Below are 14,762 nucleotides of genomic sequence, written 5' to 3'. Positions count from 1 at the left end.
GTCTCAGACCCCTTACTTTTTTGGGAGCAGGGTCCCAACAGGACCCCTATGTCTCTAGCATCCAATGAGCCAATCAGCATGAAAGGGGAGTGTGTTAGCCACTGAAAAGAATCTTCTAACATGCTTCCTTATCCTCTCCTGCTGATTGGAGCCAATCAGAGTGAAAGGAGGTGAGTCAGCCACTGAAAAGACTCTTCTTAGTAGGTTACACTCTCCTCTATCATGCTTATTGGCTCCTAGGGGTGTCTGTTGTGGGAGGAGGCATTAACAAGGATCTCATTCTCAACCACACAGCAAAAAAAGGAGAGGCCGTGGCTGTGACTAACATGAAGGGACCCTGCACTTCTGAATTTGCCACTACGCTACTGCTCAAGACTAAACATGCCCAGTTCTTTCAGTCTCCCCTCATGGGGCTTTGTTTCCAGTCCCCTGATCATCCTTGTTGCCCTCCTCTGAACCTGTTCCAGTTTGCCACCTTGCACGTCCCGGTCACACCCAGCATGGTCAGCAAGCAAAGTTTCCAAGAGATGCTTTCACTAACTTCGTGACCTGCTCTGCACCTTTTGGGGCACTGCTAATCACACACCAGAGAGCCAGTGTGGTGTAGTGGTTAACCGTAAGGTGTTGGACTATGACCTGGGATTCAAATCCCCAGATAGCCATGAAGCTCACTGGGTGGCCTTGGGCCAGTCACTGCCTCTCAGCCTCAGAGGGAGGCAATGGTAAACCCCCTCTGAACATGGCTTACCATGAAAACCCTATTCATAGGGTCACCCATAAGTCAGAATCGACTTGAAGGCAGTCCATTTTTTCAGTCACACACCAGCCATGCATCTGCATAGTGGTGAGTCCAGCCCCTATGCTTCCTCTGCTCTCAACAACCTCTGGTAAGGGCACCACATCCTCCTCCCTCGTGCAGCAGTCAGTGGAGGCTGGTCAATCAGGATGAATGGGGTACTGCACCACCAGCTCTGGAGACTGCCTGCCCTCTTACTTACAACCAGTCCAGGGGGTGGCAGTGCCTGTCTCCTCCTTGTCTCAGTATCGCCTTGTAGAACTTAGCAGGAAGGGGGGGATTAGAATTGGTGGGCTCTGCCTGTCATTGACTCCGGCTTCACCTACTGTTGGTCTCCTTGCCTTCCACCCCACCAGACCCTATAGGTAAAAACCAACACTGGCAGCAGTGTTCAGTGGTAGATGCTGATACCCTCCAGCAATGCAGCTCGCAAGCCTCCATTGGAGAGGGTGTTAGAACAAATTAAACCAGAACTATCACTAGAAGCTAAAATGATGAAACTGAGGTTATCATACTTTGGACACATCATGAGAAGACATGATTCACTAGAAAAGACAATAATGCTGGGAAAAACAGAAGGGAGTAGGAAAAGAGGAAGGCCAAACAAGAGATGGATTGATTCCATCAAGGAAGCCACAGACCTGAACTTACAAGATCTGAACAGGGTGGTTTATGACAGATGCTATTGGAGGTTGCTGATTCATAGGGTCTCCATAAGTGAAAACTGACTTGAAAGCACATAACAACAACAACAACTGCTTAGGTCACAGTTCCCTAGGAAGAGGAAGACTGATTGTTATACTATTCTGAGAATTGTGGCTCTGTGAGGGGAAGAGGGGTCTCCTAACAACTCTCAGCAACACCCTTAACAAACTATACATCCCAGGATTCTCTGGGGGAAGCCATGACTGTTTAAAGTGGTGTAATACTGCTTTAAATGTAAGGCATGGATGTGACCTTAGTCATATAAATAACAGGTTTTCAAGGGCTAAACTTGAGAAATGGGCAAATCATTGTAGACGAGTGGTTCACAGGGGACTAACTATAATGTCAGCATTTACTCCACTTTTGATGATTTACTCAAAAGACCCCAGTCAAAAGAAATAGTGCAAAACTACAGGCTATTATGCTAGCTTTACAAGCAGCAGTTCTTCATTTTACACAGAAATTATCATAATATATTTGTATTTTCTTTTTCTTTACAGGGGTCCTTTCCACGGTCCTGCTGCAGAGGGCAATTTAATTTGCTGTCCCTCCCCCTTTAGATGTTAATAACAAAAGCTCATTAGTCATCAAGCTATCTTGTGCCATTGGTTCTCAGGAGACTCTTTAAAGCGTAGCTGAGCTTCACACAGGCTGCTAAAGCTCACCGCACGAGATGGGGGGTGCACATTTATTAAAGTGATTTATCAGGACCAATGAAATGGAGAAAGAAAGGCAAACAAGCGGTGGCACACAGCGGTGTTTGCAAACTGGTGTAATGGAGGGAATCTGTCACTGTAATTCATCACAGTGATGACCATCACTCATACCATTCTTTTCATAATATGTTAAACACAGCCTTGCAGTAGTAATAAAGTGGTTCCTCTACCCAAAGGCTTATGAAGATTTAATTGCAATTCATTCCACTCCTGTTAAAAAAAGAGGATACTAGATTGACAAAGGCCTCACAAACATGACCATACAGGGTGCTACTTCTGGAAATATTGGCACATGTTCTCTCTCTCTCTCTCTCTCTCTCTCTCTCTCACACACACACACACACACACACACACACTCGAGTTACTCAGTCTTGTCAGCAATGCCATAAACTCCTTCTGGGTGGATGTCACATTTAGACTTGCCACCTTGCAGCCCAAACACACAGTTAGCACATCTTGGTGTAGGATTAACATGGTGCCCATGGATGCCAGTACATCCGCCGGTACCTCTTCTGGCACCTGCAAAAAATCTCAATAAATATCCCCTCAAAAATCCACAATGTACAAAGGGCTGTTTACACTGGTTTGGCCTCACCAACAATGAACATGCCCCCTTAAACATGTCCTCATTTCCCTGGATGCCAGGATTTGACACCCACCCTTCCCATTTGGTCTGAACAAAGGAGAGTTGGAAAGAGCTTCTCTCTGTGAGTGAGTGTGGCAGTAGATGACGAAGGTGCCTTTTTACCTACTGAGGGAGGAGCTGTAGGGGTTGGGAGGCATGCCATGCCCATACCATTCTGTGATCCTGTCCCCTTTTCTACTCTTTCAGATGAGGCAGCCATTTTGTGCTATGCTACATACCCCATGGCAGCCATTTTATGACTGACATCCATGACACTATCAAAATTCCAAATGTGTGCTCTACCTAAAAATATTGGCAGCTTCTATGGGAGAAAAGGCAGTTGCAGAGTTCCCCACCCCTTCCTCCTTAGTCTTGCTGGCTGCTCCTTCCCCTCATCAGCTGTGCAGCACACCCGTAGTCCTACTGCTCTCCACAGCAGGGGAGGGAAATGGACAGATGGCAGGGCCAGCAAAGAAATGTGTGGGGAAGCCACAGATGCCTTGCTTCCCATTGCATGGTATGGACATATGTCTATCTGCATATATGTATGTAGCTACCTGTCTAATGTCCAGGCTGAAAAGTAGCAACATTAGATCCACCCTGTTCTGTCTGGTCCAGCATCTTCCCATGACCTTCAACAGGATTTGCAGTGGTTCTTACCTTTGGGGCAGATCTGTCTTTGCTGGTTTTTTGTGGTTGATTAGCTTGACCTAGCACATGTCTTAGACATAGGGAAAGGGGCGTAGATCAATGGAAGAGAATCGGCTTTGCATGCAGTCCAGATAGGCCTGGGAAAGATTCCCTGCCTGAAACCCTGGAGAGCCCCTGCCAGTCAGTGTAGACATTACTGAGCTAGATGGACCAATGGTCTAGCTCAATATAAAGCAGCTTCCTACATTCTTATGTTTTTTTGCATCTATTGGGTATATCTATAACTCTATAAGATCCTCCGTGGCGCAGAGTGGTAAGCGGCAGTAATGCAGCCGAAGCTCTGCTCATGGCCGGAGTTCGATTCCAACGGAAGGAGAAAGTCGAATCTCCGGTAAAAGGGGTCGAGGTCCACTCAGCCTTCCATCCATCCGTGGTCGGTAAAATGAGTACCCGGCATACGCTGGGGGGTAAAGAAAGGCCGGGGAAGGAACTGGCAATCCCACCCCATATATACAGTCTGCCTAGTAAACGTCGCAAGACGTCACCCTAAGAGTTGGAAACGACTCGCACCAGAAATGCCGGGACACCTTTACCTTTACTTTTTATAACTCTATAGCATATCTTGTCCTTCCTCCAAGGAGATGACTGAAAGAACTGGGCATGTTTAGCCTTGAGAAGAGGACTGAAAGGAGAGTACTTGAAAGGTATCACACAGAGGAGGGCCAGGATCTCTTCTCAATCATCCCAGAGTGCAGGATATGGAATAATGGGCTCAAGTTACAGGAAGGCAGATTTCGGCTGAAGATCAGGAAAAACGTCCTGACTATGAGAACGGTACACCACTGGAACAAATTATCTAGGGAGGTGGTGAACACTGGAAGCATTCAAGAGGCAGCTGAAAAGCCACCTATCATGTGGCACTCAGCCTCTGGATGTGTAGCTACTTATGGTTCTCCAGACCATTTGCTAAGCCTGATCAGCTGCTGTTTTTCCATGAGCATCACGTCTCCAGCTGCTTTTTCTTTTGCAGGTCCCCTGGGAGATTCACATGGAGAGCACAATATGAATGGATGAATTAACCCAGACTAGCCTCAGACGTGTATACATATGTTTTCCTAATGCAGACATACACTTGGCTGGCAGCCTAGAAAATGCCAATGTGTGAAATTAATGCATCACTATGAGACAGGAAAGGAGGGTTTTGACTGTCTACCTGATGGCACTTTAAGATGCAGAGTGTTATGTGCATCTAGCTTGGAAAAGAGAAACAGAGAGAGAATGCTTTTGTCCATGCCTGGAGAGAGAGAATGCTTTTGTCCATGCATGGAGAAATGCCAGTGCAGATTCTTCTAGATGCGCACCAATGTATATAGAAAGCCACATCATGTTCTTAAAGAAAGAAAAAAAACTCTGGCAGAAAATCTGTGGCATGTTTTTGTCCCAGCCTGCCTTTAGATGGCTCAGCACTGAAAAGGGTGATGGCTTCTGCAATTTCACTCTCTAGAAAACAGTGTGAAAGAAAGCCAATTACACAGTTAACTGGAACTGTTTTCTTTGGGGAGTGTAATTGTTTAAGACTTTGAAGGGTAGGATATAAATGAAATAAATAATGGACACATGGACAGTTCCTATGTCATATCTTGTTGGGTCTTAAGCACTGCCACGCCAGAGAATCAGAAGCTATGGTGACTGAAGGGTCATTCATATGACTTTTGGAGCCTTTGGTAGCTGAGTTTCTTTTTGTGAGGCACGGGTCACCAGACAGCCTGTTTATTGAGCATCCATCCTGATTAGTTCACACAAAGTTTGTGGGGAGGTTGTACAACATCAGCTGTTTATGAGTGTTCATTTATATTTGTTTACATGGTTATCTGATGATACCTAGAGCATCTTCCCAAAATTAACCTCTGACTTTACTGCTGCATTTTCCTTTTCCTCATCTCATTTGCTTCACATAGGACCTGTTCAGTTCAGATTTAGATCAGAGGCAGATTCAGATAAGTGCTAGGCTTTGCATTTCAAAAGAGAGAGCCTCCATTTCTTTTCTGTCCCAACATGCCCTTATGTCACCTGCACGTTTTTGTTTGCTTGTTTTTTGTACAAGACAGAAATCTAATGCAATTGGACTGTGCAAACACTAGAGTGTTAATGTATACATGGGTTGCACAGATCCAGTTTTTCTGTGTGCTTTTGTGCATGTTTGTCGATACACGAGTGCTTTCAATTGCACTCTGTCTCAATGTTTCCCACCAACACTAGGGGGTGGTGTTTGACGGGAGGTATTTGCACTCTGTTTTGTTGTCCTTTCTCCTCGGTTAGTATGTCTCTCCCCTCCTTGAGTTCCATTGTGGACACGTGTGCAGGTATTTGTTTTGTTTTTTTAAAATAATTGAGATACAAGTCTTCCAATATACCAGACTTCTACACAACAGCGTTTTTTTGTTTAAAAAAAGTGTGTGCTGGCCCAACCCCACCAGTAGGCCACCCTCCCTGAGCTCTGGAAACCTGAGGTCCATTGTGGGGATGCCTGGAAGTATTTGTTTAACCTGTTCTGGGATATATATACACATATTCAGATGCAAGTTTTCTGATATTCCAGACAAAATAGCAGATTCTCTTTTTTTTAAAGTGTGTGTCATGCTTTGCCTCGCCAGTACCTTGCCAATGGCAGTAGGGTGTGTGCGGTGTGATAGATGGCACATCCTCATAGACATAAAAGAACAAAACCACCCACATAATGCCCTTCAGTATGTCCACAGCTGGGTACAGTGCCATTTTATTGTTAGATTTATTTTTCCTTCCAAAATAGAAGGGGGGGGCAGAAGTATACCTGGATGAGACTACATCATACAAATGATGCGAAAAACATGCACACGTGGGATGCAGGGAATCCTACAGCTATCTTTCTTGAGATATAAATCAGCTGCAGTCAGGACTAAATATGATCCCCTGTGCCAGAAACATCATTCTCTCTATCTTTTTTAATCATTCAGGCTGAAGAAGAGGGCTTTGCCGCTCAAAAACTTCCATGCCACTTGGTGAACCCTTGGCGGGTTCTAAAACAGGTATTCTTACTGTCCTTTGTTGAGTTTTCTTGATTTTCTGTATGTTTGTAAATGTTTCTCATATCTCATTTTGCATAAGGCTGTGTGGAATATGTAAATAAATAAATAATAACCAACCTACCCAAATTTGTGTTAAAAATGACACGAAGATAATTCTCTGTATTTCACTGAGTGGGACCTGGAGAGGGAACTTTTCAACATGGCCACTAGAGGGAGTTCATCCTTCTTCTTTAATTGAGAAAGGAAAGAGAGGAAACGCAATTCCATAATCCGTATTGGGATAGATAGGAAGCTGCCTTATACCGATTCCATTTGTCTTAGCATGGTCTGCACTGGCTGGCAGTAATTCTCCTGGGTTTCAGAGAGGGATATCTTCCAGCCCTACCTGGAGATGCCAGGGATTGAACCTGGAACCTTCTGCATGAAAAGCAGATGCCCTACCATTGAGCCACAGGCCTTCTCTAAAAATTATGGCAAGGAACAAATTTGGCCAACCAAAATAACATAAAATTGGGTGCAGCTTCTGAATTCTCCAGAACCCTCCAGCAGGTTAGATGGTAAGCAAAGCAAGGGCAAAAAGTGGGCTGATGGTGAAGCCATGGAGTCTGCATCAGATCACAGTCTCTGGATAGAATAGTGGAGGAGGTAGCAGACATCCATGTGAGGCTCTGTGAGGGACTGTGCAGGTTTCAGGTTGCACCAAGGCCTGCTGGGAAGAGGGAACATACAGGGTTTGACACCCCATCTCTGGAAATACAAATTCCAGACAATTGTAGCATTGAAACTGGAGGTAGGTAGGAAATATACTGGTTACAGCACAATCCTGTCCTTGTCTACTCATTGATTTCAATGAGACATAACTACAGGTATGTAGGCATAGGACTGCATCCTTCTTGTTGGAAAAAAGAAAGCTCCTGAGAATAATTCATGATATTGCCTTTCTTGAATAGCTGCAGTCTTTAATTGAACCAATTACATTGTGAGGACTGGTGCAGGCTGAGGCCTCAGCGGTAAGCTGTATGTGCTGAATCTGCCTGTCCCAACCTTTTGGTCACCAAATGTTGCTGGACTACAATTCCTGTCATTCCTGACCATTGGCCATGCTGGCTGGGGCTGATGGGAGTTGTAGTCCAACAACATCTGGGGACCCAAAAGATGGGAAAGGCTGTGCTGAATGGCTCATCAATCCAATAAAAGACACTGCAGCTTTCCAAACTTTATCTTATCTACCACAGGTCTAAGAGCACTATGCAAGCACAAGTGACGTCGGTAGCAGGTGTAAGGTTGCTGCCTTATTTCCCTCCTCTTCCTCCTCTTCTTGTGCCTTTAGTAGCAGTCTTCATCTCCATGCTTCTCCTGCTAAATGTCTCAGTATTAGGCTGCTGTAAAAGGCCGAAGAAACGTGCAACAAGATGGCCACTGGCTAGTAACAGCATTCAGCCAATGTCTCCACAAAAGTTCCCATAAGAACTTAAACATATTTGGTTCCACCTAAGCACAAAAATATTTCCTGAGGAAGCTCAATGGCTAAACTCCTTGATCTTGTGATTTAAAAATGGGAAAACGTTTGGGTTGTAAACCTAAAATTTAATACAATGTGGTTTCAGCTGCAAGGAATAATTTTGTATGGTTTTCAATTACACACTCTCTCTCTCCCCCCTTCAAATCAGTGGTGGGGAGCCTCTGGCTCTCATGCCTAATTAGGCCCACCAGGCCTCTTGGGAAGCCATGTGATACTACCAAAGCCTCACTACACTGCCATAACATGAAAGTGAAAACATTTACTGAATAGCATCTGGAATAGAGTAGATTCTAAAAGGAAAGACACTAAGTGTTACTGACTGAATATAGAAGCTCTAAATTTATTTATTTATTGAATTTATTAGTCGCCCATCTGGCTGGCTGTCCAGCCACTCTGGGCGATGTACAAAATAGGCATACAATGCATAGACATTAAAAATCTGAAAACAATGATAATAAAACCTAGCCCACCCCAAAAGCCTGCCTGAAGAGCCAGGTCTTCAAGGCCCGGCAGAAGCTCATCATAGAAGGGGCATGGCAGAGATCCTTTGGGAGGGAGTTCCACAGGGTGGGGGCCACAATTGAAAAAGCCCTCTCTCTAGTCCTCACCAGTTTGGCTGTTTTGACTGATGGGATGGAGAGAAGGTCTTTTGAGGCTGATCTTGTTGGGTGGCATAGCTGATGATGCTGGAGACACTCCTTTAGATAGACTGGGCTGAAACCATATAGGGATTTAAAGGTCAAAACCAACACCTTGAATTGGGCCCGGTAAGCAACTGGTAACCAGTGCAGCTCTTTTAGCACTGGAGTGATATGATCTTGCTGGCGGCTGCCTTTAATCAGGTGCGCTGCTGCATTCTGTACCAGTTGCAGCTTCCAGACCGTTTTCAAGGGTAGCCCCACGTAGAGCGCATTACAGTAGTCTAGGCGAGTGGAGACCAGGGCATGTACCACCGATGGGAGCAGATGATTGGGAAGGTAGGGACGTAGCCTTCCGTATCAGATGGAGTTGATACAGCGCTGCCCAGCTCACAGCCGAAACCTGAGCTTCCATGGACAGTTGGGAGTCAAGAATGACCTGGTCTTTCAGGGGCAATTGTACCCCATTGAGCACCAGGTCCAAATCCTCTAACCTTCCCTTGTCTCCCACGAACAGTACCTCGGTTTTGTCAGGGTTCAGTTTCAGCTTATTCCTTCCCATCCAGCCACTCACCGATTCCAGACACTTGGATAGGGTTTCTACAGCCAACCCTGGTGAAGATTTAAATGAGAGATAGAGCTGCGTGTCATCTGCATATTGGTGACACTGCAGCCCAAATCTCCTAATGATAGCCCCCAGCGGCTTTATATCAATGTTAAAATGCATCGGGGAGAGGATGGAGCCCTGTGGCACCCCACAAGTGAGAGGCCAAGGGTCCGAAACCTCATCCCCCAATGCTACTCTTTGGTGCCTATTAGAGAGGAAGAAATGGAACCACTGCAATACAGTGCCCCCTATGCCTAACCTCTCCAGGCGATCCAGAAGGATACCGTGGTCAACTGTATCAAAAGCCGCTGAGAGGTCCAGGAGGACGAGGAAGGTGCACTCACCCCTATCCAATGGTCTCCTCATATCATCCTCCAAGGCGACCAAGGCTGTTTCAGTCCCATGTCCAGGCCTGAAGCCCAACTGAAATGGATCCAGATAATCCGCTTCCTCCAATTGCTTTTGCAACTGCTTCGCCACCACCCGCACAACCGCCTTGCCCAGGAATGGCAAATTTGAGATTGGGCAAAAGTTGTTCAAATCTTGGGGATCCAAGGAGGGCTTCTTTAAAATTGGTTTTATTACTACCTCCTTGAGGGCTGATGGCATTCCAAGGACGCATTTACCGCCACCTTGATCCCATCGCCCAGTCTGTCCTTGCAGCTCATAATGAGCCACGACGGGCAAGGGTCGAGTAAGCAAGTGGTTGGCCTTAAGGTTGAAAGCACCTTGTCCACTTCATCAGAAGGAAGAAGCTGGAACCGATCCCACACCACCGGAGAACCACTGGCTGACTCTGGCTCACTCACTGTATCCATAGCGTGCGGAATCGCACTCTTTAGACGATCAATTTTATCCGCAAAGTGCTTTGCAAACTCATCACAGGAGGTCTTAGAATATTCCATAGGTTCCGAAGCAACTGGACCGACCAGGCTTTGGGCCACTTGGAACAGCCTCCTGGGACAGCACTCTGCGGACGCAATAGAGGCAGCATAAAAATCCTTGTAGCCGCTCTAACCTGTGTCTGATCGTCATCAGAGTGAGATTTCCACCACCGGCACTCTAGCTGTCTCAGAGTTCACAACCGTGGAGTATACCACGGTGCTGTCTGAGCTCTATTCAGGGGGAGAGGGCGTTTCGGAGCCACCCGGTCTAATGCCCCGGTGATCACCTTATTCCACTCCTCCACCAGGGTCTCAACCAAGTGCCCGTCTGCAGGCTCCATAAAGTCCCCAAGTGCATTCAGGAATCTGTCAGGATCCATCAAGCGCCTGGGGTGGACCATCCTAATGGGTCCTTTACCCCTGCGGAGGGTGTGTGGCATCGAAAGGTCTACTCTCACCAAGTAGTGATCTGACCATGACAAGGGCGTAAGAGATGTAGCCCCCATTTTCAGATCACTCCCCTAAATCCCCTAGATCACTAAACAGCCATAGTGGTGAATAGCCAATGACAGACATGAAAAGTAAACCTAATACCCCCCTTTTAAAGCCCAGTTAACACTAGGAGCCCCAATCACATCTTGTGCAGTGCCAGATTAAGACTGTTGGCAGATTAAAATTAGACGCACATTTCACTCTACACACACATACATGGATTTTCCCAACTAGCTTGCAGAACAATGGGCAAGAAGAATCCTCCTTACAAATGCAGGACAGCCTACTTCATGTTGCCTCACCGAATCCTGCCTCCTCCTCTTGACTAGTCAGTAAAGGGCCAGGGGTGAGACTGTGCCTTCTAGGCAATGGCGATGCTTCTCAGACTCTTCCCCCTGTCTGCCAAGTGTAACATGGGTTGCACCAGGGAATCCCAATGATGTCACTGTCCATATATTGGAAGAGAGAGGGAACAAATCAATACCACTCAGGGCTTCCCACTCCAAGAAATGTAGAGCAGGAGAGGCATCTAACACAGTGGCTTGATTCCCCCCCCCAACAGCCTATTTTAGCCTTTCTCAAGGTATGTAAGTGTGCCTTAGCAAAGAGAATCGCTATGTTACTCAGTTCCTAGTGTATCAGATTCCAGTGTTTCTTTCAAAATCATTCAATGTTACATGAGCTTGTAAAACACAGAGTCACTGCCAACAGAGACATACGCTCATGTCGCAGTTCTGAGACTACCTAGTCATCCTTGATTGATTTTGGACACAAACAACTTTGCAATTAGGGGAGGTATTTTCCACGAGGTACAAACAGCGCAGCCTGCAAACAGTGTAGGCAGGGAACACTATGCAACACTGATACTGATCATTTGTTTTAGCAGCATGCTGCGGACACGCAGGGCTGTATCCAACAGAGTTGTCCCATTTGTGCAAAGACTTCGCAATGGAACTTTCCCTCCTTCTCCTCCCCCTGCATGCCCCTCAAAGCTATTCTGAGTTTCCAGAATGTGGGTTTGGGGGCACGCAGGGAAAGGACAGGGAGGGGAAGTTCTGTTGCGCAAGCAAAAGCCCTTGCATGAATGGGTGATCCATGTATCCAAAGTAGCACTTAAGGAACACTCAAGGATTTCTGCATGTTCAACAGGACTTTCCCCCTCCCCTCTACCCGTGCACCCCCTAAATCTGTTCTAGGGGTCCCCCCTAATCTTCTGGAGCAGGTTTGGGGAGGTTGTGGGGCAAGTGTGGCAAGGGGAGAGAGGAGAGGTCCTGTTGCATTGTATTCCTCCCATAATGTTTCCCTTTAGCCCTCAGTGGAGCTATGATGTTCTTGTCTCTATCAGCCATGCAGAGCCCTGTCATTCTTTTTTTTATTATGCAGACAATGGCCTCATTCACATGCCACTTTGAACCACAATTAAGCTTAACTATGGTTTAAAGATGAATGTGCAGTGTGCTGGTGCATGGGGAGAAAACTGTGAGTGCTTTGCTCCTCCCCCACTACTGGCTGCTTCCAGGTGCAAAGCCATGGTTTGGCTCAGTCTGTGATTGTATCTGGGCTCATGGTTTATCTCCCCCAAACCAACCATGAGTGGTAAGCCAAGAACAAACCTTGGTTACAGCTTGTAGTTTGTTTGGAAAATGACAAACCATGAACCCAGTTTCAGATGCAACACTAAGACAAACCATGGCTTAGCTCCCAGTAGCACAGGAGCAGCAAGGGAGGAGTGAAGTGGCTGTGATTTTCTCCCCATGCACTAGCATGCTGAGTATTCACCTTGAAAACCGTTTAGCTTAACTGTGGTTTAAAGTGATGCATGAACTGAACCACTGAATAAAGCAGGAAGATGGAAGTATTCCTACCTAAGGACCAAACTTTGAGATGGGGGAGGCGGATCTTCAATCTGACATACAACCTTTCATCTCTCTAGGAGGTCTCCAAAGCAGTTGAAGGAAGAGTCCTTCCTACACCTTCTTGTACTCCGTACTCTAAGCTCTTAGAGTCGAACTACATGAGACTCAGAAGACCCACAATCTGATCTCCTGCCATTTCTATTCTTACTCAAAAGCAGCTGCCGGCAGTGATAAGACTGGGTCCGGGCAGTCATGTTGAGGGAGGTTTCTCATAACTCTTTCTCTCATGTAATTTTCCCAATCTAAACTGCAGTCTTCTCTCCTTGGAGCTGGGAGAGTAGAGGGGAGTAGATCATGGTATGTTTTCCCTAGTGGGGTAAATGGCTGTTTGCATGGAGGCAATGCAGATTTGGGAAACAGAATGGGAGGAAAGAGTTAAAGAAAATGTCTCCTAGCTGCCACTGGCCCTTTGCAAGGGCTAAAATGGCACACTCAAGTTATTTAGAAAAAAGGACCACTGTGTTACTGATTCCATTCAAGTAAACAAATTGGCACACATACACAAATGGTCTAGGGCAAGGGTAGTTAATGTGGTGCCCTCCAGATGTTGCTAGACTACAACTCCCACCATCCCTAACCACTGGCCATGCTGGGTAGAACTTATGGGAGTTGTGGGTCCAACAATATCTGTTGGACACCACGTTGGCTACCTCTACAGTTTTGATCAGTATTTGGTCTAGTAGTTTGAGAGTGATGCTGTGGACCTGATCAGTGCCTGGATAAGAGACCACCAGGAGCTCATGTAAGATGCTTTGAACTTCCTAAAGGATTATTATTATTATTATGCCTACCTTTGATGGCAAACACTCCATGACAGAAATCTCTGAAGCTGATCTTGCCTAGATCATTTGGATCCAAGTATTTGGCAAGTTTTTCCACCTTAAAAAAAAAAAGCGTTAGAGAATAAGCAACATATTTCCCAGGAAAACACACACACACATTTTAAGTAAGGAGGCAGAAGGTAATATGCCAACTGGGCCATTTCCACAGTCAGAACAGCTTAACACATTGTAAGGATGCTTTAGCTTCTGTCTCATTCTCAATAAAAAAGAGGGGTCCAAAAGGAGCAGGATGTGGACTGAAAATATCTTAGCCCTGCACCATGTGTACATGCCAGCAGGTTTTCCTGCTTCCTTAATGAAGTGGTTCTGGGTAGTGATGTAAATAAATGAAGGAGAGAATGAAATGTTATGGCTGGAATTGGGGACAGTCTGGAAATGCTCCGAGAGCACTGTCTTGTGCTATGTTTGTACCGTGGGAGATGCTGGCGCATTGCTCCTTCCTGGACCACTTGGGTAAAATGAAGACCTCAGGACAAATGCAAGGAACCCATGCTGTGGCTCCTTCCCACACTGGTATTGAGCCACTTTCCAGGAAGGGTGATGCTGGCACAAAGAGAGGGAGCAGCAGTCTGGGCTCCTCCCAGGAGAGCTGAAACCTCTTAAGTGACTCAATCAGAAAAGGAAATGAAATGGAAATGGACTGCCTTCATGTCAATCCTGACTTACGGCGACCCTATGAATAGGGTTTTCATGGTAAGCGGTATTCAGAGGTGGTTTTACCATTGCCTTCCTCTCATGCTGAGAGGCAGTGACTGGCCCAAGGTCACCCAGTGAGCTTCATGGCTGTGTGGGAATTTGAACTCTGGTCCCCCAGGTCATAGTCCAGCACCTTAACCACTACACCACCTTGCTCTAGTTCAGGGAGGGAGAACCTCAGGCCTGGGGGCCACAGGTGACCCTCCAGTCCTCTCTATCTAGACCTAGGAATTCTCCCCAGGACACCCCTCCTTGGGTGTCTTTTGCCTGGCTGGAATGTGTCCATGAATTCTAATGGTGCCTCTTCCTTCCCCGGATGGAAAAAGGGTGTGTGAATGGGTGCAGAAAGTAGCCTATTGTACAAAGGTAACATTTATATTCTGCTCTGCCCCCTTTTGCCTCTGGCCCTGTCCATCATTGGCATGTGGCTCTCAAACCGTTGCCCAGAAGGCAATGCAGCCCTCAGGCTGAAATAGATTCCCCACCCCTGCTCTAGTTACCCCCCCCCCACTGCATGAAGATAAGGTTGAGAAGGAGCCCTGAGTCATCTGAGCAAACTGTTTCATCTGCAGACACTCGGCTAGCCTTGTTGTCTTGCTGTGAAGCT

At 46.4% G+C, this 14,762-nt stretch overlaps 1 long non-coding RNA gene and 1 other non-coding gene across 2 annotated transcripts in view; both read right to left on the bottom strand.

Annotated features, from left to right (window-relative positions):
• Positions 1 to 13,483, bottom strand: part of LOC133379656 (uncharacterized) — a 57,642-nt gene extending 44,159 nt beyond the window's left edge. Inside the window, exon 1 of the long non-coding RNA XR_009761233.1 lies at positions 13,409 to 13,483. This is a non-coding gene — a long non-coding RNA (uncharacterized LOC133379656). The remainder of the gene's footprint in view (positions 1 to 13,408) is intronic.
• Positions 6,945 to 7,018, bottom strand: TRNAE-UUC (transfer RNA glutamic acid (anticodon UUC)). The gene has a single exon. It is a non-coding gene; the product is annotated as a tRNA-Glu (tRNA).
• Positions 13,484 to 14,762: the final 1,279 nt, after the last annotated feature.

Source organism: Rhineura floridana, chromosome 3 (assembly GCF_030035675.1).
Source record: "Rhineura floridana isolate rRhiFlo1 chromosome 3, rRhiFlo1.hap2, whole genome shotgun sequence".
Lineage (NCBI taxonomy): Eukaryota > Metazoa > Chordata > Lepidosauria > Squamata > Rhineuridae > Rhineura > Rhineura floridana.
This window is presented reverse-complemented; position numbering and strand designations above follow the sequence as displayed.